We start from the raw sequence: 26,820 nt of genomic DNA on the forward strand, positions 1-26,820 counted from the left end.
ATCTCTTTTATCTATAGTAGTATGTATATGTTAATTTCAAACTCCTAATTTATACCTCCCTCACCTTTATCCTTTGATAGCTATAAATTTGTTTTCAAAGTCTGAGTATGTCTGTTTTGCAAATAAGTTCATTTTTTTTATCATGTTTTAAAGTTTCTGCATATAAGCAGTATCATATGATATTTGTCTCTTCACTTAGTATGATAAGCTCTATGTCCATCCAGTTTGTCTCTTACTTCACTTAGTATCATGTCCATCCATGTTTCTGCAAATGGCATCATTTCATTCTTTTTTGTGACTGAGTAGTAGTCCATCATGTATATGTACCACAACTTCTATATCCATTCCTCTGTCAGTGGAAATTCTGGTTGCTTCCATGTCTTGGCTATTGAAAATAGTGCCGCAGTGAGCATGGGTACATGTGTCTTTTCAAATTATGGTTTTCTCCAGATATATGCTTAGGAGTAGGCTTGCTGGATCATCTGGTAGTTTTTTTAGGGAACATCCGTACTGTTCTCAGTAATGGTTGTGCTAATTTACATTCCCACCAATGATATAGGAGGGCTTGTTTTTCTCCACTCTCTTTCCAGCGTTTATCATGTGTAGACTTGCTGGCCATTGTGACCAGGGTGAGGTACTTCATTTAGTTTGATTTGCATTTCTTTAATAATCAGTGATGTTGAGCATCTTTTCATGTACCTTTTGGCTGTCTATATGTCTTCTTTGGATAAATGTCTATTTAGGTCTCCCACCCATTTTTTGATTAGGTTTTTTTTTTATATATATTGAGTTGCATGAGTTGTTTGTATACTTTGGAGGTAAAATATTTTTAATGATGATATAATTGTAAATCTAGATCATTTGGGAGGCTTTATTTTTTTAATAATCAAAATCAATGATTTGGGCCTGCACTTGAGATTTTCCCATATGCCCTCTTGTGTACTAAAGGGAAAGAAAAACAGATTTTGTCAAGGAAAGAGCTAAATTAATAGAATATCTGATGATTTCTAAAATGTTTAATAATGTCATTTAGGAGGAATAGAAAGTCTTATATATCCATAAAGAGAAAAATGAAATAAAGTTCAAATTTTAAACACAATGCATTTAATATCACTTAATATTAAAAAGCTAACTGCCTAAAAAAGTGGATCAAATTGCTCTTTTAAATTAATCATTAGATATTAGTTTGGTTTTTTTGTTTGTTTGCTATCAAAGCCTGTACTTTACATCGTAATAAATACACTAAAGAATAGCAAAAAAAAAAAAAATCAAATTTAGATCAACATTTATCTAAAATTTATTTAGATTCCAAATGTTTAATCGGTATGAGGCTAGAAAACAATATCTGGTTTTTAAAAAATATATCAAATAGATTTATTTTTAATTCCAGGCCGTGTGTAGTAGTCATTTCAAAATTTTATTTTTATATATGTATATCCATTCATCATTTAATATTTGGTAACCACTTTTAGTGTACTAGGGACTTTGCTGTTGGGGACATAAGCAATTCTTGCTCTCTAAGTCTTCATTCTACTTAAAGGATGATAAGAAAGAATAAATTATCATTTGTTAGGTTGTATTAAATGTCTTGGAGGAAAAAATAAAGCATAGAGAGAATCGTGAGTACCTCACGAGTGGATAGTATGGCATGTGGTTTGTAGCTTTAAAGTGGGTGTTCAAAGCAGAGCTTACTGTATAAAATAAATAAGCTGTCAGGATATGTTGCAAAGCTCAGGGAGGATAGCCAACATTTTATAATGATTTTAAATAGAGTATAATCTACAAAAATTCTGAGTCTATTGTATACTTCAACCTAATATAATATTGTAAGTCAACTATGTGGTGTTATTTAGTCACTAAGTCATGTCCAGCTCTTGCCACCCCATGGACAGTAGCCCGCCAACTATACTTAAAATGAAAACCAAAACAAAGAAGACCTCACTGAAAATGTGAAATTTGAAAGACCTGAAGCAAGTGACAAAATACACAGAAAAATATTACTTAGATTTCACTTGTTTTTCAAAAAGTTAAACTGAAATGTCTTATAAGTATTTTAAAATGGCAGTGTTAGAATAATTTATCCCATTAGTTATTCCATGAGGGGCATGTGTACAGTCCACTGTGGACCTGTGATCATCTTAAAAGATGGCCTGCAACATCCTGATGATTCCCATTTTATTCAAGGTGATTTTAATATTCAGTGTGACTTTCCTTCACCTTTTTAAAAATGAGGGCTATGGTCTTTTTAGGCACCTAGCTTTAACCACTTAATGACTTTAATAAGCAAGAACATTCCATTCTCTGATCAGAATAATAACATCAGGAACCAGGCAAAGAATCCAACCGAACTGAGGCCCGAGTTAGTGCTAGTTCTCTTGAGTCTCCTTGTGACCCTAGACAGCACATTTAATGTCTCTGGGTCTCAGTTTTCTCACCTGCTAAGCAATCAGTTTGTGTCCTGGGATCCTTCAAGTTTCTTGTAAATTGTAACAGGTTATCATTTCCCAAATTGTGTGATTTCATCACACATTTTTGTGCCTCTTACTAACATAAAGGGTCTCAGGATAATAACTGTTTTGTGGGAAGTTCTAGTGAGTGACTCAGCAGACCAGGCTAGGAAACCTGAACACGCCTTTCTACCTGTGCCCGTGTGAATCATTTTCTTGGATTTTCAGCTGTATTCACTTACTGCGGAATTTGTTAGTGCCCTTGGCAGAGTCCTTACCCCATTGCTCAATCGGCATGTCAAACTGCTTCATCTCCTGCTATTGTTTTCCAGAAATTACAGCTGCCCTACATGGCTGCAAGCACTGCTTTGAAGTGCCCCCCACACCTGGGGTTATGCTGTTTCATCTCACCGTGCCCAGATTTCAGGAATCCTAAAATAACCCTTTGTCCCCACCCAGTAGCTCCGTGAAAATGTGCTGTGGTGTCTTACTTAATTCTATGAGAACTGGCACTGGATGGCATTATTTACTTGTTTTTTTTTTTTTTTATGTTTATCTTGGAGGGAAAGGATATATATCAGAGCTCAAGAGTCCAAAGTACAACTTTATATTGTTTGAATTCCTCCTGCATCTACAGAGTTTTCTGAATACTTGGACTCACATGAGTTCCTCTGCCTTCTTAGAAGAGGAGTTAGCATTGGTGGTAGCCAAATGGAAATGAACAAATTGAATTTGAAATCGAGCTTCACATCTTTTTGGCTGGTTATTTGGAAAAGTACTTTTACTGCAACTGTTGAGCGTTGATTATAATGATTATCTATAAAATCACTATTTACTACTACCCAGTATGATTTTATTTCTTTTAAAATATCAGTTGTCATATTCATATCACACATTTCTTGTGCTAAGTAATAGAAGAGGATGTATGTAAAACAATCACTAAAGTACCCAACATTTGAAACATACTAATTTCTCCTTTTGAACTCTTTTTTTTTCAGTATCTAAGCTGAACATAGTGTTTTGTAATTATTTCACATGCATAAATGTTGTCTTATTAATCTTCTCATAAATTTTGTGAGAAAATGACCAGCATTACGTATTTCCCTGGGGTCCCCAGTGCAGTGTCTGGTCTACTTGGGACTTTATTAAGTTAGTAATTTTAGACTTAGACTTAGTACAGTACCAGGCATATAGTAATTGCTCAATAAGGATTTTATGAATGAGTGGGTTTCAGTGATTTGCTACATTTAAAAAATTTGTAGGTCTAATTTTCTATGTCTAAAGTTTTCTTTCAATTGAAATTCTGTTTGATAAGAGCAATGATCCTTGGCTAGACCTACCATGACTTATTTCAAAATACCTCTAAAGTCAGGGGCCTCCCAATCCCACATTTCTGGGATATTAGGTCCTGTTCTAGGACTTCAGGATTGCCTAGAAAGGGATATTCACATGCAAGGTTATGTTTTAAATAGTATATGAAGTTCCCAATAGTCATATGGGAGATATATCTAGGATTAACCTAATGCCAACGTCAGCAATGATCAGAATATTAACATAACTGACAAAGGCCCAAGAAGACAGTGTTCTCTGGATTACACATTCTAGTTTTAGCAAATAACAACTTTTTGAATATTTTGAAGGAAAACTTCTACTGGAACTTTGCTTGTGTATCCAAGAATTGCAATGTAAATGATTGTCTAATGGTTTGCCATTTAGAGGGCTTAAAATAATTATTTTCTCTGCATGGGAAAAAAAAAAAAAAGGCCAAGGTGCCCATCATCTAATCACATACCTGAGATAAATTTAATGGTTTGAATAAATCTGAAAGAAATTTATTTTGTTTAGTCCAGCAGTCTCAACTTTGGGTAAGAATCAGTTGAACAATTTATTAAAATTGCAGTTGGTCTGAGGTAGAAATCGGGAATCTGCATTTTAACATACTGCATGTTAATCTGCATTAAATTAAATGCATAATCTGCATTTTAATCATTCCAGGTGATTCTGATGCTTACCAATCTATTGATGTCAGTAAGGAAACTCAGTCTTAGCCTCTGCACTGCTTAGGAAAGAGCATGTGGGTTTTATAGGCAAATGCAACTCAATTCAAGTTCAAGATCTTCCATTTACTGTCTTTGTGTGTGAGTACTGGAACATATATAACCTCTTTGAATTTCAGTTTCCAACTGTAAAGCTGGATAACTCTTACTATATAAGTATGATTTTATCTAGAGCACTTAAAAATTTGTTTTACAGTAGGTCCTTTTTGGTTATCTATTTTAGATATAGCAGTGTGTACATGTCAATCCCAAACTCCTTGCTGCCACACTTTACCCCTGGTAACCATAAATTCATACTCCACCTCTCTGGGTCTGTTTCTGTTTTGTGAATGAGTTCATTTGTATCATTTTCTTTAGATTCTGCATATAAGCCTTGTCATACTGCCCGAGTGACTTCACTTAGTATGATAATCTTCAGGTCCATCCATGTTGCTGCAAATGACATTATTTCATTCTTTTAAATAACTTGAGTAATATTCTACCATTATGTATATGTAACACATCCTCTGTATCCATTCCTCTGTCAATGGACATTTAAGTTGCTTCATGTCCTGGCTATTGTGAACAGTGTTGCAATGAACACTGTGGGGCATGTATCCTTTTGAACCATGTTTTTCTCTGGATATATGCCCAGGAGAGGGATTGCTGAGTCATATGGTAGCTCCAATTATAGGGCTTTTTGTTTGTTTGTTTGTTTCTTAAGGAACTTCTATACTGTTCTCTATAGTGACTGTAACAATTTACATTCCCACCTACAGTGTAAGAGGGTTACATTTTCTCCACACCCTCTTCAGCATTTATTGTTTGTAGATTTTTTTTTTTTTTAACGAATGAGGCAATTTATTAACCCAGCATCATCTGTCCTAATGCTTTTTGTTGGCAGCTGCCTCTGTCCAGTGATTCTGCCCCTGAGGCGTCAGTTTGTGGCCCCCATCTTGTCCTTTTCCACCATTTTCAGCCCCTCCAGGGCTTGGAGGACCCGCCGGGCCACGCTCTTGGAGCCTCTGCTGAAGTGGCTGGGCATGACACTATTCCTGACGCCCCCCATAGATCTTGGTCATGGAGCCAACCCCAGAGCCACCCGGGAGATACAGGTGCCGTGCCGTGTAAGCAGCTCGTGTGTGGAACCAGTTCTCATTGTAGGGAGCAAGTTCTTTATGCTTGGTCAGCTTGACGGTGTTACAGGGACTTGCAGCTTCCCGGACTTTTTGAGGAAGGCTGCCAGAGCTCTGACGAACTCCTGCTGGTTCACGCCTTTTACAGTAACTCCAGGCATCCTGCAGCCTCTGCGCTGCCAGCCAGGGGAAAGCTGTTTGTAGATTTTTTGATGATGGACATTCTGACTAGTGTGAGGTGGTACTGCTTTGTAGTTTTGACCTGCATTTCTTTAATCATTAGTGATGTTGAGCATCTTTTCATGTGCCTCTTGGCCATATGTATGTCATTTTTGGAGAAATGTCTATTTAGGTCTTCTGCCCATTTTTAATTGGGTTATATTAATTCTAGTAGGGAAATACATTGTGCATGCGTTGATATAATGTCCTAGGCTTGGTTAGTTCCTTAATTCTTCTGCGGTCACTCAGAGGTAGAAACCTTGAACACTGCCAGTAGGGGGAACATGGTCTTTAAATGGGTCATTTACTTTTGAATCAGATCAGAGTCCCTTGAATGTTACCGTAGGCAAAAGTTGTTGAAGGAAACGTATAGTTTTATACACTTGATTGCTCTAAATTTTAATATAAGAAAAGACCTCATCTATTTCTGGCTCTATAACTCTACTTAAGTCACAGTGTAATTCCCCATAAGAGAGACTTGAAGTGATTACTCAAGCACACAGTACCTGTAAGTTGACTTGTTTTGACGCTTCCTGGTTTGTCTGCTGCTAATGGAGGTAGAGGCTGGAGGGCTTAATGATCAAATTGTTCTAGGGCCCGTCTGGAGGTGTGAGAGTACTTCGCTATACTCTGAAGGTTACCAAAGAGGATTCTAAGGGGAACCCAAGCTCCAGGTAAGACTCCCTGAGTTATCACTAACTTGGCATTACTCTCCAACCCTCTGTGCAAAGCTTTACTGATGCCCCAGAGGTTGATGTTCTTCACATCCTCCCAAAACCTTGATATTTGCACCTCCGCTGCCTTACATAAACGTACTGGACTTGATCATTTGCACATATGTGTCCCACTGAGGACATAGATTTTGGTTCACTCCTTTTTATGTCTGTTAGAAGGACACTGTCAGACATTGAATAAATGAATTAATAAATGATTATTCTTAGTTATATACCCACTTCCTAGACTGAGTGGTTCTCTCCTATGTTAAGCTTCTGTATGGAATTATACAAATGTTTTGCCTTAAAAGGGCTACTTTAGTTCCCTTTGTAATATGTAGTTCCTTTGGAGTTAATGAGCTAAGAGTATTTTATACACTAGTGCTTCAGCATTAAGAGAAGAAAATACTTGCCCTGCTGATTTGTTAAATTAGATGAAAAAGATTTTTTTTTCTACTTTGCATTGCAGTGCTTCAGAAATCATTTTAAGAGGTATGTATATCTTTAAGAACAGGTCTTAAAACCCAAAAGGCCAAGGAAATATTTTATCACAGTTTCAGATTTATTTATGTAAGTTTTACAGTTAGCTCACTGTCATCATGAAAAACAGCTCTGACTTCCAGAGCCTTCTACTAAACAGTTACATCCAAAATATGTAAAAGAGCTGTTTCAGTGTTGAAAAGTTTTTTTTTTATAAAATGCTGAAACATTTTTATATTAATATGCTATTTTGAAGTTTATCTATTTTGTAAAAATGTTATAAAATGCTGAAAACACCAGTCTGAATTAAACTTGGAACTATGCTGCAAAGATAAAAATGCATCTCTCTGGAGAACTTGATACTTTCTTGATAGGCTTGAATAGCTGTGCTTAATCATAGTATGCCTGAAATCAAGTCAGCTTGCACCTCTACCTAGACTCGTGGGACATCCCAACCATAACTTATCTGCTTGATGTCATATTTTTCTCTCCATCAAAAGGTTTTCGTCAATTAAAAAATAAAAGGATTTTAGTCAATTTAAATATGTTAATGCAATATGAGGAATGAAGTGAAGTGAAGTCGCTCAGTCGTGTCCGACTCTTTGCGACCCCATGAACTGCAGCCTACCAGGCTCCTCTGTCCATGGGATTTTCCAGGCAATAGTACTGGAGTGGATTGCCATTTCCTTCTCCAGGGGATCTTCCCAACCCAGGGATCAAACCTGGGTCTCCCACATTGTAGACAGACACTTTACTGTCAGAGCCACCAGGGAATACTAGGAATAACTAGGAATACTAGGAAATACTAGGAATAACTCCCCTTAATTAAGAGGATTTTGTGCCTAAACCTCATTATACTATTTTCATTTAAATTAGATGAAAGAAAAACTAATTGTACCTTTAAATCTCTCACCTATATCTCCAGATGATAAATGTGCCAGTAACATTAAAGAGAGAAGCATGGTAGAGTTGAATCCATTGTTTATTTGGAAGGTAGTTTATTAGTAAGCATTGAAAAATCATCCAAGGAGGGATCACAGGCAGGAACATGAGACTCTTAGAAGAGCTGTGATGGTAAATGATGATCTCTCTGTGAGGGAATCTGATCATTGTAGCAGTCCTGCATATGCAGGCATGAATGAGTACTTAGAAATATCCATTTAGGAAATGGTAAAGCAAAAGTCAACTTTGAGATTCTTAGATAAGAAACAGTACTCTTAAACTTTACCAGTGCCTCCATTTTCACTCAAGTTATAGCCAATTCACATGTGGGTTGACATTTTATTTTCATTGTTATACTTGGCCCAGAAGAACTCTTATAGCAGGAATTGTTTCTGTTTCTCATTGAAAGTTGGGATATAAAAAAATTAACTGGGAATCATTGTGAATACTAGTATTTAGAATCATTTGAATATGGATCTTTGGAAAATACTTTGAGGTTAACTTATTTTGGGAGTGTAAAACATAGGTAGGAAAATACACAAATCAAATGTACTACTTGATGATTTTTTTCCTCACAAAATGATGACTTCTGTGTGAAACCTACACCCAGATGAGGAAAGAGACCATTATTTGCACTGAGAAGACTCCTTTTTTTTTTCCTTTCAACCATTAATCCCCAAAGATAACCACTATCCTGATTTTTCTAACTTCATGTAAGTGGAATCATACAGCAAAGATTGTTTTCCCCCTGATTCTCTCACTTCACATATGCATGTGAGATGCATCCACACGGTTGCTATAGTTAATGTTCTTTTTCTTATCACTATGTAGTTATCTATTTTATCAGTGTATCATAATTTATTCATAATTCTGCTGTTACAGACTCTTGATATCCCCATTTGAAAGCTATTGCAAATAGTGCAGCATAAACATTGTCATTGTCTTTGTAGTAAATATGTGAGTGCCTTTCTCTTTTGTACAAGTCTAATAACAGAATTGAGGGATTATTGGATCTGTGTTTTTAGTAGTTTGAGTAATTTCTTCTAAGCAATAAGAGTACCATTTGATTCATATCCACTCCAACATTTGATATTGCCTGTCTTTTAAAAATGGAGTGTTCAGTTCAGTTCAGTTCAGTTGCTTAGTCGTGTCCGACTCTTTGCGACCCCATGAATCGCAGCACGCCAGGCCTCCCTGTCCATCACCATCTCCCAGAGTTCACTCAGACTCACGTCCATTGAGTCAGTGATGCCATCCAGCCATCTCATCCTCTGTTGTCCCCTTCTCCTCCTGCCCCCAATCCCTCCCAGCATCAGAGTCTTTTCCAATGAGTCAACTCTTCGCATGAGGTGGCCAAAGTACTGGAGTTTCAGCTTTAGCATCATTCCTTCCAAAGAAATCCCAGGGCTGATCTCCTTCAGAATGGACTGGTTGGATCTCCTTGCAGTCCAAGGGACTCTCAAGAGTCTTCTCCAACACCACACTTCAAAAGCATCAATTCTTCGGCGCTCAGCCTTCTTCACAGTCCAACTTTCACATCCATACACGACCACTGGAAAAACCATAGCCTTGACTAGACGGACCTTTGTTGGCAAAGTAATGTCTCTGCTTTTGAATAAAAATGGAGTGTACAGTATATCTATTCTCAGCTTTAACTTGTATTTACTTGATGACTCTTAAAGCTTCTTTTTGTGTATTTGGGAGCCATTCTAATAGTTTCTTTGTAAATTGCTTTTTCAAGTCTTTTACCTAGTTTCCTATTTTGTTGTTTGTATTTTTCTTAGTGATTTGTAGGCGTTATTTATATTTTCTTTACACACATTCTTTGACAGTACATTTATAAAAATGTGTTTTTGTACCTACTATAGAGTTTGGTTGGTTTGTAATGATGTCTTCTTTTGGGGAACAGAAATTATTTAAGCTTACTCCAATTTATGTTTTCCTATCTTCTTTAACCTTTTTAGAATCTTATTTAAGAAACACTTGCCTATCTCAGGTCATGAAAATATTCTCCTGTTTTCTTAACGAAAGCTTTTGTGTTTTGCATTTCACATTCAAATCTACAATCCATCTGAGATTGGTTGTTGTGTCTGATGTGAGACAGGGATCACATTTTATTGATTTTTTTTTTTTATATGAATAGCCCATTGATCAGTACCCATATTGAAAAGACCATCCTTTCTGGAAAAGACTATTTTTTACCCACTGTACTGCAGTGTCACTTTGTAAAAAAAAAAATTAAAAATGACTGTGTATGCATGTAAAAATATTAATGTATATATTTATTGATTTTCAATTCTACTTCACTGGTCCGTTTTTTGATTATCCTCATTCCAAAATCACATTGCCTTAATTACTATAGATTTTAAATGTCTAGCAATTTGTTGGTGTAATTTCCCCAGCTTTGTTTTTCTTCTATTTTTATCTTGGCTCTTCTCAACCTTTTTTTCATTTTCACATGAATTTTAGAATCAAATTTTCAACTGACACCAAGAAAGTACTGAAGTTTGTATTGTATATATGAATCAGTATGGACTGAATTTACATTTTTACAATATTGAGTTTGACAGTTCTTGATTATGGTATATTCCTACTTCTGTTTACATCCACCCTGACTTTTCTCACTAATGCTTTGTACTTACATATTTTTTGTTGGATTTATTCCATCAAAGTTATTATTTAGGTCTTACTATAATTGGCTTTGTGTTAAAATGTTTTTATTTTATATTTTTATTTTGGAAGATAAAATGTAGTTGACTTTGTATAATCATCATGTATCTAGAGATTTTGCTCAGTTCACTTATTGACAAATAGCTTGAATGTAGATTATTTTTCTTTTGCTTTGTTTTTGCCATTTTCTCTGTACACATATCAAGTCACCTGAAAATAATGAATTATTTTGCTTTTATTTTTAGTGCCTTGCATTGGCAACTCCTTTTAGTATCGTAAAAAGTAAAAGTGGCAATACCAGGTGAGTAATAAGAAGAGTCTTATTACTGGTCTCAGGAAATTATTGAGCATTCTACACTATTTTGAAAGTTCCATTCTATATGCAGTTTTAAGAGTTTTTATTGTAAATTAATGTTGAATTACCTGAAATGTTTGCATGTATTAAGAGGACTATGCACTTTTTCTTTTCTTTTGCTAATTTGTATCAGCACTAATTTATTTTTTAATGTTAAAATGCCCCTGCATGCCTCAAGTAAGTCCAGTTGTTAATGACATATTATCTTTTTTATAAAATATTCTTTTACATGGCAATTTACTCATGAGAGGCACTAGGTCAAATGTTTCTACCCCTCTTTTAAATTAAGTTGAACTTTATTTACATCCTAACTCTTTTGTTGTTTTTGACATTTTAACTCTTTAAAAAACAAAATTTTTAAATATTCATTTTTGTGCTAATTTTTATAGCAGATATATTCACATAGGTAATATCTTAGAATGATTGTTCCAAGTACCAGTGTACTAGTACTGTGTAAATAAAAAGACTCCTGTGTTGTTACACTTTGAGTAAACTGGGTTTCCCCAATTTCTCCAGACATCACATCTTTTTCTTAATATGCAAGCAGTAATAGAATCACTATTTCACTGTCTACAAAATGCAGTCCTTGGTGAGATTTTACTCTAAGAATACATTTTAGTTGGAAATTTTTGCCTGAACTAGTTTCTGATCATATTCTTAAAGTGTTCCAGAATAAAGTCTGTTCTTTACCTTTGCATAAGCAAAAGTTCCATTTTGTGTTTTTCCTTAATTAGATGTGTTATTTGTATTCAAAGGGGAATCCAAACTTCTACAGAAAATGTTAAAAACTGAAGTCCAGTGAATTCTATTATTAACTTGTCTTTTCCATTTAATTGTGATTTCTATCATTTACATATATATTTTTTACTTATGAGTTTTCTTTATATTATTTTAAGCATTTTTAAATTAAAATATTTGCATTTAAAAATGGGACACAGTTGACAGAAACTTAAGTATAACTGGGGAAAAGTACATGAGTAATTTAATATGAAAGTTGCTATGTATAATGGTATTGCAACAAAATGATGGATAGAAACTAATCAAAGGCTAAAAACTTCTATAAAAGTCTGGTAATTATATTTAATGGATGTAAATGTCTTTCTACTCTGTTTGTTGTTGTTTTTCTCTTTTTTTGGTTCTAATATAGTTTTGGATTGTATGATTGCAAGAAACATAAATTCACTCCCAGTAGTGGAGAGAAACGGAGAAGGCAATGGCACCCCACTCCAGTACTCTTGCCTGGAAAATCCCATGGGTGGAGGAGCCTGGTAGGCTGCAGTCCATGCGGTCGCGAAGAGTGGGACACAACTGAGCAACTTCACTTTCACTTTTCACTTTCATGCATTGGAGAAGGAAATGGCAACCCACTCCAGTGTTGTTGCCTGGAGAATCCCAGGGACAGAGGAGCCTAGTGGGCTGCTGTCTCTGGGGTCACACAGAGTCAGACACAACTGAAGCGACTTAGCAGCAGCAGTGGAGAGAAAAGAAAACCTATGGTCAAGACAAAATAGGCAAATGCAGTTGTCCATTAAGGAGAAATAAAGTGCCAGCAGGCCACAGTAGGACTGGAACTAGAAACCCCAAAGTTAGTTTACTCTTTCTGACTTGAAAATTCTTGTCTCTGTTCAATTCCATCTCTGTATGATTTCACCTTAGTTTTTTATATGGTATAGCATGGCTACCACTACATCTCGTATTTGTGTGGTTTTGGAATTCGTATGCTTTTGTTATTTCAGATATTTCAGTTATTAAGGAGGAAAGCCTCTTATTGTTCCCTTCTTATGCTTCCACATGAGGATCTTCATTTAAAAGACCTCTATCTTCTTCTTTTATACTTTCTTGACTCCACATCTTGCAACGAGGGGGAATTATTTGGCTTGGTTTGTTTGAGAGGAGCTGTTGAGCTGGCTGTGCTCAGCAGCCACTTCACCACTCTCTCTAGATCTCCCTGCCTGTGGCCAGGGGGCATTATCTGCTCTCACTCACAGGGATCTGCTACATAAACAGGATATCAGTAGTATTCTACCTGCGCCGGTTAGTGCATGGGTAAATAACTGTTTAAGTCCACCTGTGCTGCCGTAACAAAATACCACAAACCAAATGGCTTATAAACAACAGAAATTTATTTCTCACAGTTCTGGAGTCCAGAAGATCAAGATGCCTGCAAGTTTGGTGTCTGGTTAGAACCCACTTCCTGGTTCATAGACTGCTGTGTGCTCTCATGACACAAGGGGGCCAGAAAGCTCTCTGGGATCTCTTCTATATAGGGACTAATCCCATGAATGAAGGCTCCAACTTATACCTAATCAACTTCCAAAAAGCCTTATCTCCTAATACATCATGTTAGGGGATTACGATAGGAATTTTGGAGAGATGTGCTGTGCTTAGTCGTTCAGTTGTATCCGACCCTTTGGGACCATATGAACTGTAGCCTGCCAGGCTCCTCTGTCCATAGGGATTTTCTCCAGGCAAGAAACATGGAGTGGGTTGCCATGCCCTCATCCAGTGGATCTTCCCAACCCAGGCATCAAACCCAGGTCTCTTGTGTTGCAGGTGAATTCTTTACCATCTGAGTGACCATAATCATGTTCAATTTAGGAATAAATTTTTAGCAAGCCTATTTGGCTTTAGATATAAAGTCATAATCCCCAATTAGCTTTCCTAGTAGTAAATGAGTTCCATTTTTCTGACTGTTGATTCTATGTCTCAATTGGTTCCAAAAGAACAGAGACCTACTACAAATACTACACAGAAAGAAAATATGGTCCATTTGTCACGTGATATAAAACAATTAAAATGTTAAGACTGAAATTTAAAAAAGAATGCTTATATATGCAGATGAAAATATAGATCATATTTATGAACTTGAGAATATGGAAGGATTTTGTAAGGAAGCAAGTTAAAATGTAAAAACTAGCCTCATATTTCACCATAATAAAATAAAAATACCTGGGTCTCAAAAAAACACACAATAAACAAAGTACAAAAAACCTGTCAGAGTGAAGTAAAAAATTGTAGCCTGGAAATATAACACAAATTCCTATAAATGAGAAAAAAAATAACCCATTAGAAAAATGGGCATCATATAAAATATATCCTGGCTAGTCAGGAAAGTATGATCTATTTCTACCACAAGGAAATACTGGTTACAATGAAATACTAGTTCTACAGTGAGATACTAAAAATGCCAAGTGTAGTAACACCAAGTATTGGAAAAAATGAAGAGCAATTATAATATTTATATACAGTTTTTTAATGTCTAAGATATTTTATAGTTTTTGAAGGGAAGGCCTTATCCTGAAATCATAGGTGGTAAGACTTGTGAAATAAGGATTTTTATCATAATACATGCAGCCATAGTCCTCGGATTACTGACACTTGCTGGCTTCTAGTTGCCTACTGGATAGAAGTTAAATATCCTAGTATGGCATTGAAGGCCTTTTACACTTAGGATCTCTCTTTCTGTCTTCCTTCCTTTTTTCTCTTCCTCACTTCCTCTCTCTCTTCGCTATGCTGGGTCTTAGTTGCTGCACATGGGGTCTTTAGTTGTGGCGTATGAATCTTAGTTGTGGCATGTAGGATCTAGATCCCTGACCAAGGACTGAACCCAGCCCTCCTGCATTGGGAGAGTGGAGTCTAAGCCACTGGACCACTGGGAAAGTCCCAGAATCTTACTTTATTTTCCACACTTACTCTTTCCTCCTTATAGCATATGTTCTGAGTATCTAATGAATTGTTCTCAATTCCTTGAGTGTACTCCTTTTTAATGCTTTCACTTGAAGTGCATAATTCCTCCTTAACTTTTGATCATCTTTCAAAACAGTTAAAATATTGCCCTTGTAAAAATACCTTCAGTTTTCACACTGTGTTACATACTTCAGGGTGTTGTTATGGGCTTATATATCTGTGTTCTCCATTAAAGGCAGCTTGTGGAAGGTGCAACCACATCTTACTTGTTTTTGCTGCCCAGTGCTTGGCATAGCAGGTGCTTGATATTAGAAGAATAACTTATTAGAAGAGATGTTGGAATGTCACAAGTTGAAGCAGTTGTAGCTAAATGAGTGACATAAGCACTGAGCAGGATGAAACTTCAGAGATTGTCACTGTGTTAGAGTGATCTGAAAAGATGCCATGAAAGCTCTTGGCCTTACTCTCGGTCTCAGAGTGTGGGTAAACCCTGCAGTCGTTGAGGAGAGAGGTAAGCTTCCCAAGCTGAACCAGTAAGGAGAGCAGAAGTTTGGACAAGGGGAAGCCGTTCTTCAGTCTGCAGATTTCAATGCATGTTCTGCCTCTTTAGGGAGCTAGTGTCTTTATTTTCTGGGTTCTATAGAAATTGCTCATGTTTCCTTACTATTTAAGGTAAAGGTAGAGACTCTGTTAACGTTTCAGCTCCATGGAGAAAAAAAGAGAAAAGGAGATACATAGGAGATGGAGCTAAGCAAGGATTTGTGGTCTCAGAATGTAGTCTCAGCCTGAGCCCATAGAGAGCTCTGGAGTGTGAGCAGCACTCAGAATTAATCTCTGCTCAGGGCAAGCAGGGGATCCTTTTATATACTCAGGTTAGTCCATTATTGATAACAGGCTGTTTTTGAGAGGGGTCACATCCCTGGAGCAAGAGAACTTCCATTTGTCTGGAGACAGTTCTCTTAGAGAGGGGTCAGCTGTGACTATGAGCTGCTAACACACCCAGCAGCTGGGAGATGAGTGTTCTTGGCTGCTAAGGTGGATCTAAGCAAGGGACTACTTTAAAATCTACTCAGATACCCTCTTGCAAGTATCTACTTTCCCACTCTTCTGCTGTGGCCCCACTTTGTATCATGCAGTTGTATCACAGCCCCCATCTGCTGGGCCACTCATACTGCTTTTGCTGACACTATCACTTTAAAATAGATCCTGGTCCTTTGGGCACTGCTGTGTTTTAAGGTCCTTGGCACCCTAGCCACTTCTTCTGGATATTACCGTTGATTGCATTGCTCTTGATTCTGTAGCTTTCTGGGTGTCAAGTTCTATTCAAGGTCAAAGCTTGGGAAGAGATCCCCTTGTATTCTGTTACATTGTACTTGTTAATTGGTACCCAAAGCAGAAAAGATTGTACTGCAATGTTTTTAGGAGTAAATGGTAGAGCAACTCTTCTGCTTTCTCTAGCACTCACTCACCCAAACATTACCCAAAGTCTTCGCTAATGACTACCATTCTGTTATCGAAACACTATGATCTTCCCAATTTTCTGCTCCTTTAGGATGTGTCCTCTTCCCACTGGCCTCTCAATCGCTCTTGCAAATGGACACTTGGTAGGCCTGTGCCATCAAAGATCCTACCACATATACAGTTTCTAGTAGTGCCAGAATCATGTCTTTAGCTACATATGCAAAATTCAGATTATGTGACTAGTTGAAAGGAGTTAATTAATGCAGTGACTATTCTGGGGAGAAGCACTGTACTAGTTTCTGTTCAGAATTCCATGATCAGAATGTCTAGTACTTTCAGTAATATCTGGATGTCCTATTCTTCTAGGCAAATAGAAAACCAATGAGCGGTGAATGGAATGGCTTCTGCGATAAGGCATTCATTTACCAGTGTCACTTCTAGGCTGAAGCATTTAATGATGCATGTGAGACCCTCTTGTGCTTTTGTGCCCTGCTGTAGCAAGGATGGAGGAGGCTCTGGGGTGCAGCTAGCGGGCCAGTGGTTGAAGCAATCTCTGCCATCATACTCAGAGGACGTTGTGTAAATGAGAAATAAGAGAAATGGTTTTTCTTGAGTTAAGCCATTGAGATTTGAGTATTGCTTGTTAGTACAGCGTAAACTTAGCATATCCTCACTAATAAAAACAACTGCTTTTATTTCCTTCTCATTCCCCGTTTAACAACAACAACCAAAAAATGGTCTCTATAATGAAGGAGCTTTTGGTGAAGACTGCAAGTTATAAAACTTCATACTCATAAATTTTCCTTTCAACTCAATTTCTCCTTTGCCTCCCCTCTTCTGTCACCTGGTAAGCTGCTTAAAGAATCTGTGTGTTTGAGTAGAATGGTTTTATAAAAAAATACTAAACATAAAGTACATTCCAGATGGTTAATCTGCCACCATTATTAAAATAAGCAAAATATCTGAATTGCAAAATGAGTGATTGGTATAACTTAGGAAGTCAGTAATCAGGTCAATTGTATAGCTCTAGAAAGCCAAACCTTTCAAACTCCGCATCTTTGTGTGTGTGTGTGTGAATTTGGTCACAAGTATGTCTTTAATCAACGTGTTGATTTTGGCAAGTCTGATAAGTAATACTAAGACTTATATAGATAAATAAAATGTTTCTTCACTGGAATCCCTCAAATAAGTCTCAAAAATGTCTATTTACACTCTGTACCTGTTGAACTGAATTTAAAAAAAAGGTAAAATCTGACACAGTCACATCACAATGTAAACTCTGCTTCTGAAATGTTATTGCAGCCAATATTTTAGTATAAATCATTCTGAATGTATGATATGTATAATGTGATAATTAATATTTATCTTAATACATCTATTATTTATAAAATAATCGGCCAATAGTAAAATTTACTTCTTGCAAATCTAGTAGCTAAAATCAGCATATATTTTAGGTGTGTGGCTGATGCTCTCTGCCACTCTACTTTTTAATTTAACATTTTAGAAAATAAAGCTGGAGGCCTGCTTTTCAGAATCCCTAGTTCCTGTGTTATTTTTTAAAAGTGTTCCCATTAGGGAACTCTCTGCTTTTAGAATCAACAACAGGTCATGGCCTGTGTCACATAAGCTTTATTTATTCATAGAAGTTATCTGTAGTAAATAAACTACTATAAGTAAATGAGTCTATTCTGAATTTTTTAACGTGAAAAATTTTTAAAGGTAAAATATGTCTGATGATATTACATGATGAAAGAGAGCTAATAAAAGCACCACCAAGAAATAGGCATGAGATCCCAGAATCCAGTGGAGTTACATTGATGGCCTGGGGGTGTTGGTCTGTTCTGAATATTTCTTCCCTGCAGGCACTGTGTGATGTCATACTGAAAGTCTACCTTTGTGTTATAAAGGGTGAAGACACTTCCTCCAGTCTTCCCCCATAATGATATTCAACTGCAAGCCTATTTGTTTAGCACTGTTATTTAGACCACTGTTAGTCTTTTTTAAAAAGTTAGAAAAGGAAACATTTTCATGACCATTATTTATAGGATTTTAAAATGCAGTATTTTTTAAACATTTCCATAACAACAGTAGCTGTATATTATATTTACTGAACATGATGTTGGGCATTGTAGTCTACATGGATTATTTCATTACATCCTCAAGACAATCCTTGAAGTTACATACTATTATTATTTCTGTCTTACAAAGCAGAAAGCATAGTTGGGCTAGGTAACTTATTCAAGGTCATAAATGTAGTCACTCATAATGCACAAATTGAACAAATATTTGCCTGGCACTAGGGTTTCAGAAATGAGTAAGACATAGGCCCAGTCTCTGAGAAACTTTGTGGGAGAGATAGTCCTAAAGATAGCTGTTCAGTATGATATGAAAAGAACTCTCTACTCTAATCAGGAGCCATGATTTGACCCAGGGAAACTGACATGTGAGCCAGGAGTTAAATTTTATCACAAGAAAGGGGAGTGTCATTCTGGACCCTGTAACCTTCACTTCCAGAGAGAGCGAGAGATGAAAGGGCATTGTGCATGGGGAATGCTGGTGAGTTTGTGCAGCTGGAATGGAATGTGTAGGGAGAAGAAGAGCTAAGATAACGCAATTACTCTTTAATATAAACTTTTACCATTTCCTTCCTTCCTTTTTTTCATGACCTTTCTTCTTTATGGACTATCTGCTTACTGTTTTCCCAAAATCTGTATAGTGCTTATATTTTAAACAACATAAAATAGAGTGATTGAGATGAAAATGTATAAGTAAATGCTGTGTAATAGACTCCAGGACTTGACAGGATGAGCAGAAATAGAGATATCCTTCCATTATGTAGGCCAAAACTGGTTTCTAAAGTTAAATATAAAATATAGTTCCACGCATCCTAGATGATCTGGGGGAAAAAAAAAAAAGAAAAAAAGATAGAGTTACACACCTAATTAAAAATTTTAATTTGAATATTAAACTCCCTCACAAGGTTGGAAAACCCCTATGGTTACCTCGGACATTTGAATAGACCACAACCCATGGGAAACCCCTAAAGAAAAGTAAATTTATTTCAGTAGAACCAGGGCTTTCTGAATTTATGTTTAAAGATGGTAATGTAAGTTTTTAGGTTGAAAGCCTAGGCATTTATTTCAGAAGGCAGTGTGCTGTTATAGAGAGACTAACTAAAAGAGAAGGCAAAAGAAAATTCTAAGATGGTCCAGAACATTGTTCAGACTATTCAGGAGGTTGTGCATATGTTTCTTCCTGATGAGAAAAGTGGAAAACATAAGTCATGAGATATGTTTTCACTCAAAGAATAGCAAAATAACGATGGAACCAGCACAAATTTTGTCTGTTTCTAACATAGAAGAACCTACTGTAGAAATAAAGCAGCTGAAGAATGAAAGATACCCATGTATAACACAAGAGGGGAAGTCCTACAGGACAATGCATGTAAATGCTTAGAGTTGTTTATCATGTAGGAACAAAGCCAATTTAGGGAAATATGTTTGACATTATAACATGTGATGGCAAAGGCTGATAAAATTACCATTTTATGCATGCAAATAATAATAAAAGTATGAATTAGAAAGTTGTGAATGCATGTGTGTATGTTTTGTTGTTCAGTTACTGAGTTGTGTCTGACTATTTGCAACCCCATGGACTGCAGCACACCAGGCTTCCCTGTCTTTCACTATCTCCTGGAGTTTGCTCAAACTCATGTCCATTAAGTCAATGATGTCATCCAACCATTTCATCTCTGTTACTCCCTTCTCCTCCCAGCCCCAATCTTTCCCAGAATCATAGTCTTTGCCAATGAGTTGACTCTTTGCATCAGGTGACCAAAGAATTGCAGCTTCAGCTTCAACATCCTTCCAGTGAATATTCAGGACTGATATCCTTTAGGATTGACTGGTTTGAACTCCTCTCAGTCCAAGACACTCTAATACAGTCTTTTACAGCACCACAATTTGAAACCATCCATTCTTTGGCACTCAGCCTTTTTAATGGTACAACTCTCATATTTGTACATGACTAATGGAAAAACCATAGCTTTGACTAGATGGGCCTTTGTGGGCAAAGCGATATCTTCGCTTTTTAATATGTTCTCTAGGTTTGTCACAGCTTTCCTTCCAGGGAGCAAGCATCTTTTAATTTCATGGCTGCAGTCACCATACACAGTGATTTTGGAGCCCAAGAACATAAACTCTGTGACTGCTTCTACTTTTTCCCTGTCTACTTGTCATGAAGTGATAGGACCAGATGCCATGGTCTTGGTTTTTTAAATGTTGAGTTTTAAGCCAGCTTTTTCACTCTCCTTTTTCACTTTCATCAAGAGGCTCTTTACTTCCTTTTAGCTTTCTGCCATTAGGGTAATATCTGCATAACTGAGGTTGTTGAAATTTTTCCTGATAATTTTGATTCCAGCTTGTGATTCATCCAGACCAACATTTCACATGATATACTCTGGATACAAGTTAAAAAAGCTGGGTAACAATATACAACCTTGTCGTACTCCTTTCCCAATTTTGAACCAGTCAGTTGTTCCATGTAAGGTTCTGTGTGTGTATATATGTATATGTATATGTATATGTATGTGTATATATATATATATGACACATAGAATTTATACAGAAGCCCTGCATGCATGCTAAGTCACTTCACTCATGTCCAGCTCTTTGCAATCCCATGGACTATAGCCCACCAGGCTTCTCTGTCCATGGGATTCTTTAGAATCCAGAATACTGGAGTGGGTTGCCATTTGCTCCTCCAGGGGACCTTCTTGGCCCAGGCATTGAACCAAACCCCCATCTGCTGCTTCTCCTGCATTGGCAGATGAGTTCTTTACTACTAGCTCCACCTAATGTCTACTAATTTACGGAATGCAGTGGACACAGAAAGAAGAAAAAGAGAGAGAAAAGTCAGGGAGAAGAGACTATGGAGTCACACAGAGTCGGACATGACTGACGTGACTTAGCAGCAACAGCAGCAGCAGATGTGACTTTTTCCAAAATGGCTTCAACAGTGTTTCTCTTCCTATATGTTCTTCAATGCTTGTCCCATTGATAAATGGAGTCTGTGTTCTACCTTGGTTGAGGTGGGCCCAGTGACTCTGATGAAAGAAATGCCATGAGACTTCTGAGACTAGGCCCTACGAAATGATACAGTCCCTACCTACCTCTCTTGGGACACTCTGCTGTGGGACTCTGAGGTCCACAGAAAATGTCTGGGGCTGCCACATTGTGAGCAAGCATCATGAAGATGCTACATGAGGATCACCTAATGCCTCCAGCCAAGGTTCCTGACAACCACTGGTATCAATCGGTATGTGTGCTTGGTCACTTTAATCATGTCCCACTTTTTGTGACCCCATGGACTGTGGCCCACAAGGCTCCTCTATACATGAGATTTTCCAGGCAAGAATACTGGAGTGGGGTGCCATTTCCTCCTGCAGAGGATCTTCATACCCAGGGATCGAACCCACGTCTGTTGTGTCTTCTGCATTGGCAGGCATGTTCTTTATCATTAGTGCTACCTGGGAAGCATCAGCTATTAGACATGTGAATAAAAGATGCTTCCAAATGATTTTGACTCCCAGCTTTCAGGTTCTTTCAGCTGAAGTCTCAGGCTACATAGAGCAGAGATTGCTGTTCCAACTGCTCCCTTTCTAAATCACTGATCCACAAAATCCATGACTGTAATAAAATGCTTATTTTTATCCACTAAGTTTTGGAACAGATTGGTTATGCATCAATAAATGACAAAAATAAGAAAAGATGGAAAATAACTTTTATTGTTTAAATATTGAGATTGAACATTCTCGTACTCAGGCCCTTGTTGATCTACGTCTAGAATTGGTATTGCTAGATCATGGACTCTCAATATCTTAAATTTAATTAATTGTTGCCAAGCTCCCATCAGCTATGTCTAAGAGTTACCATCAACATTTAAATAGTAAATTTGATCTCTCTGACAAATATGAGGAAAAAAAATCTCAATATTGATATAATTTGTACAACAATGTTTAGGACAACGTATTTTAACACAGTAAAATCTAAGTATCCTTACGGGAACAGATAGATAATCTGTTCATTATTCTCACAAGGGAATACTGTGTAGCTATTGGGCTTCCCAGGTGGTGCTAGTGGTAAAGAACATGCCTGCCAATGCAGGCGATGTAAAAGACGCGGGTTCGATCCCTGCATCAGGAAGATCCCTGGAGGAGGGCATGGCAATCCACTGCAGTATTCCTGCCTGGAGAATCCCATGGAAAGAGGGATTAAGATGAATGAACTAGATTAATACATATCAATATGATTAATCCCAGAAATACAGTGTTAGGGGAAAAAAGCAAATTGCAATAGAATGATGCAATAGTATGATGACATTTCTATGCATTTAAAAATCTGAGCAACATCTCTGCTGTGTAATCATTCATGAAATCTATGGGGTGTCTGGCAGGTTGTCAGGTTCTGTTCTAGACACAGAGTTCAGTTCAGTTCAGTCGCTCAGTTGTGTCCGACTCTTTGCAACCCCATGAATCGCAGCACACCAGAGGGGATAAGAAAAACGAAGGTAAACACATAGATCTTGAGGTCCCAGAGTCTGCGTGGTCTGTAGACAGCATGCATATGTGTGCATAGTAAGAGAACAGAAATGTGGGCAGCAGCGACACCACCTTCAAATGGCAGTTCCTTCCGAGGAAGGAGGACTGCAGAAGGAGTAGGGAGAGGGTATGAATAAGAGTGTAACTTGATTTATGTCTTATTTCTTTAAAAAATGTGAAGCAAATATGGTAACATGTTAACATCTGTGAAAGTTTGGTAGCAGTTTTGTAGTACCTTCTGTGCTTTTGAACTGTGGTTTTGGGAGAAGACTCTTGAGAGTCCCTTGGACTGCAAGGAGATCCAACCAGTCTGTTCTGAAGGAGATCAGTCCTGAATATTCTTTGGAAGGACTGATGCTGAAGTTGAATCTCCAGTACTTTGGTCACCTGATACAAAGAATTGATTCATTTGAAAAGACCCTAATGCTGGGAAAGATTGAAGGCTGGAGGAGAAGGGGACGACAGAGGATGAGATGGTTGGATGGTATCACGAACTCAATGGACATGGGTTTGAGTAAAGTCCAGGAATTGGTGATGGACAGGGAGGCCTGGTGTGCTGCAGTCCATGGGGTCGCAAAGAGTCGGACACGACTGAGACACTGAACTGAACTGAACCCTGTGCTTTTCAGTCTGAGGATTTCAAAATTTGCAATACAAACATAAGTCTATGGATAGATTAAAATACAGGGGCTTCTGTTCACCTAGAGGCATGATATCTATCTTACTGATAAGTGGTGTGTATGAATAAAAATTTTAAGTTTAAAATTTATTAGAACAGCCAGGTCTTAAATTAAAAGGAAGCAATGTGATATATTGGGAAGTGTTTGTAAAGTCTTTTGACTTTACATTTCATTCAGGTAGACCTGAATGAAAATTCTATTTTCTCCACTTCCTAGTATAAGTAAGTAAAGTACTCAGGCTCCTGGAAGCCCAGTTTCCTAATCTGAAGATGGTTGTGCAAACCAAACTGTAAATAATCTGGTGTTTGAATCAAAAATAAAATAGACAAATAGCTAACACTTATTGAATGCTGGTACATGGCAGCCTGTGAATGCTTTACATGAGTTAGCTCTGTGATTCCCAAATTGTGTACTAGGATATCATTGCAGTATACTCACCATTGTTTGGGGGAGTATTTCAAATGTTTAGGAAAATATGGTACTTGACATTTTTGGACATTGCTCAAACATCTGGCTCAAGCTATTCCATAGTTTCACTCTTAGATCACATAATATTCCTTGTGATTATATCTTTGCAATATTGTTCTTCTTTTAAATTATGTGCACTATATTTTCTAGTGGCTGCTACTGTAAGTTGCTAGAACATAAATGCTTATTAAGTTGTTTGGATGAAGTCATTTAAGAAATGCTATTATGAAGTATTTTGTGTGGCCTGGGGACACAGTGAAAAGACTTAGCACTTAGAGCTCTATGAACAAAGAAGGTTTGGGGCCCTCCCTCTAAAACAGCTCCTTTAATCTTTGTATCAACCAAAGAAGGTGAGTTCTAATCTTACCTCCATTTTACAGACACTAAAGCACAAAGAGTTTTACTGTCTTGCTCAACCAGCCATGGAGTATTATGCAGGATTGAACCTAGTCAGACACTTCAAATCTCATACTCATAACCAGTACACTCTACTGTTTCTATGTATGTATGTGTGTGCCCATGTGCTCAGTCGTGTCTGACTCTGTGACCCTGTGGACCGTAGGACTGACCTTGGGTCCTTCCCAACCTAAGGATTGACCCATCTCTCCTGTGTCTCCTGCACTGGCAGGCAAATTCTTGACCACTGGTGCCACCTGGGAAGCCACTGTAAGTTTCTCTGTAAATAACTTTGTAAATATAGTGTGACAGTGTCAGAAATCCTGCGTTGAAGAGGAATGTCCTAAGGAGAAATATGATTTCAATCAGAATCTTAGAAGTATGTAATTTAAATCTGGAGCTGAAAGGGACTTTACAGTTTTATACAAGCAGAAAACTCAAGTCCTGATGAGTCTCTGAGACAAGCACACCTGGTCACTGGCAAGGTCAGTAGAAGAACCTCTTTCTCTTTTTCCCAGTTGTGAAATAACTGTGTGAAACTGAAGAAGTTTTATTTGGAAGTGGCCATCCAAAATAGGATATACTTGTAATACCTCAGGAAATTGGCAGAAAAATAAACACCCACATTTGGAGAGCAGTTGGCATGGCTGGATCTTTGCAGTTGATAAGAACCAATAGATAAAAAGCCAGGTTTGTTTTTGTTTTTGATTGTTTATTGAAAGTATATAGAAGTACAGTTGCTTTTTTTCTTCTTTTTATTTTTTAAATTATGAAAGTAGATAACACATTTACAGAAGAGTTGAAAAATACTGAACACAGTTACTATATAGGATATAGTTCCACTCTATATTACAGTTATTTTTTAAGTAGATAAATAAAGATTTTTGGTTGTAGTTTCAATATCAAACTCTTAAAAATTAATAGAATGAATAGACAGAAAAGTAGAAGGATATAATAGACCTGAAAAGCACCATGAACCAATTCAACACAATTAAGATTTATACAATTTTCACATAAGAGCAGGATACAAATTCTATTCAAGTTCCCATAGACTATAAACGAGAAGATACTGGAACATATCCTGGGACATAAAACAAGGTAAAAAAATATTTCATGGTGTAAAGGTATTGGAATCATACAGAGTCTGTTCTCATATCACTGTGAAATTATGTTAGAAATCATTATCAAATGATATTTGAAAATAACCCACATATTTTCAAATGCTATGTGGCATTTATCAAGAGATATCTTTAACTTAGCCATTGAAAGTGGGATGAAAATACATGCATGTGTGCACTTCTGCTTACAACATTTTTCTACTTAACCTCCCAAATTGTATATAACTACTTTATTTTGTTAGATTGATCATGTTTCCATTGTGGCTTGCAGTTGTAATTATCTTTTATTTTTTTGCCTGGCTGTTGATTGTGAAGACTGATGAACATCTTTGACCTTTGTGATTATGTAGCTATTATTCATTTTAATCATTGGATCATGATTGGTCAACAGAAAATAATAGAATTCTATATCACTAAAAACTGCCATTTAATTAAAAAACAAACAAACAAACAAAAAAAACCTGTAATCACGTTTTAAAATCCAGATGCATTTTTTTTTTTTGTAATTTTTAAGAAAATATTTTTTTGGAGTATAGTCGATTTACAAGGTTGTATTAGTTTCAGATGTACAGCAAAGTGATTCAGTTACTCATATATCCATTCTTTTTTAAGATTTTTCTCACATATAGGTTCAGTTCAGTTCAGTTGCTCATTTGTGTTCGACTCTTTGTGACCCCATGAATTGCAGTACACCAGGCCTCCCTGTCCATCACCAACTCCCAGAGTTCACTCAAACTCACGTCCATCCAGCCATCTCATCCTCTGTCGTCCCCTTCTCCTCCTGCCTCCAATCCCTCCCAGCATCAGGGTCTTTTCCAATGAGTCAACTCTTCTCATGAAGTGGCCAAAGTATTGAAGTTTCAACTTTAGCATCATTCCTTCCAAAGAACACCCAGGACTGATCTCGTTTAGAATGGATTGCTTGGATCTCCTTGCAGTCCAAGGGACTCTCAAGAGTCTTCTCCAACACCACAGTTCAAAAGCATAGGTTAGCACAGAATATTGGGTAGAGTTCCTTGTGCTATACAATAGGTCCTTATTGGTTGTCTATCATATGTTTAATAGTGTGCGTGTATTCATCCCAAGCTCCTGATTTGTTCCTCCCTGCCATCTTTGCTCTTTGGTAGCCATAAGTTTGTTTTTTATAAGGAAGTAGTTTGTTCAATCTCACAGAGAGCTCTGGAGATAGCATAGGTCATATTTCAGAAGTATCCAAATCAGGTCCAAGAGAGCTGGAGTATTTGTACCTCCTGGCCAATCAATCATTGTTTAAGGCATTTAACCTGGGCACTATTGACATTTGGGGGATACTTTAGAATTACCTTGGAATTTATTGAAAAATACAAATGCCCAGGCATTTGTTTCTTCTCCAAAGCTTCAGATGTGATTCTGTTGAGCAGCCATGTTTAGAAAC

The 26,820-nt window shown here is 37.1% G+C and overlaps 1 protein-coding gene across 14 annotated transcripts in view; it reads left to right on the plus strand.

The window, feature by feature from the left end:
* Positions 1–26,820, plus strand: part of AHR (aryl hydrocarbon receptor) — a 513,500-nt gene that overhangs the window by 252,465 nt on the left and 234,215 nt on the right. For 4 of the 14 annotated variants that reach the window (XR_008717668.1, XR_008717665.1, XR_008717667.1 and 1 more), the window contains one exon: positions 6,433–6,512. The exons of 7 other annotated variants lie outside the window; for them this stretch is intronic. The gene's annotated coding sequence lies outside the window, so the exon portion shown is untranslated. Of the gene's footprint in view, positions 1–6,432; positions 6,513–7,020; positions 7,044–9,283; positions 10,945–16,512; positions 16,528–26,820 lie in introns of those variants that run through there. 3 more of the 14 variants (XR_008717675.1, XR_008717673.1, XR_008717676.1) reach the window with 3 other exon arrangements.

The sequence above is a fragment of the Bubalus kerabau genome, chromosome 8 (genome assembly GCF_029407905.1).
Source record: "Bubalus kerabau isolate K-KA32 ecotype Philippines breed swamp buffalo chromosome 8, PCC_UOA_SB_1v2, whole genome shotgun sequence".
In the NCBI taxonomy this organism is placed as follows: Eukaryota; Metazoa; Chordata; class Mammalia; order Artiodactyla; family Bovidae; genus Bubalus; species Bubalus kerabau.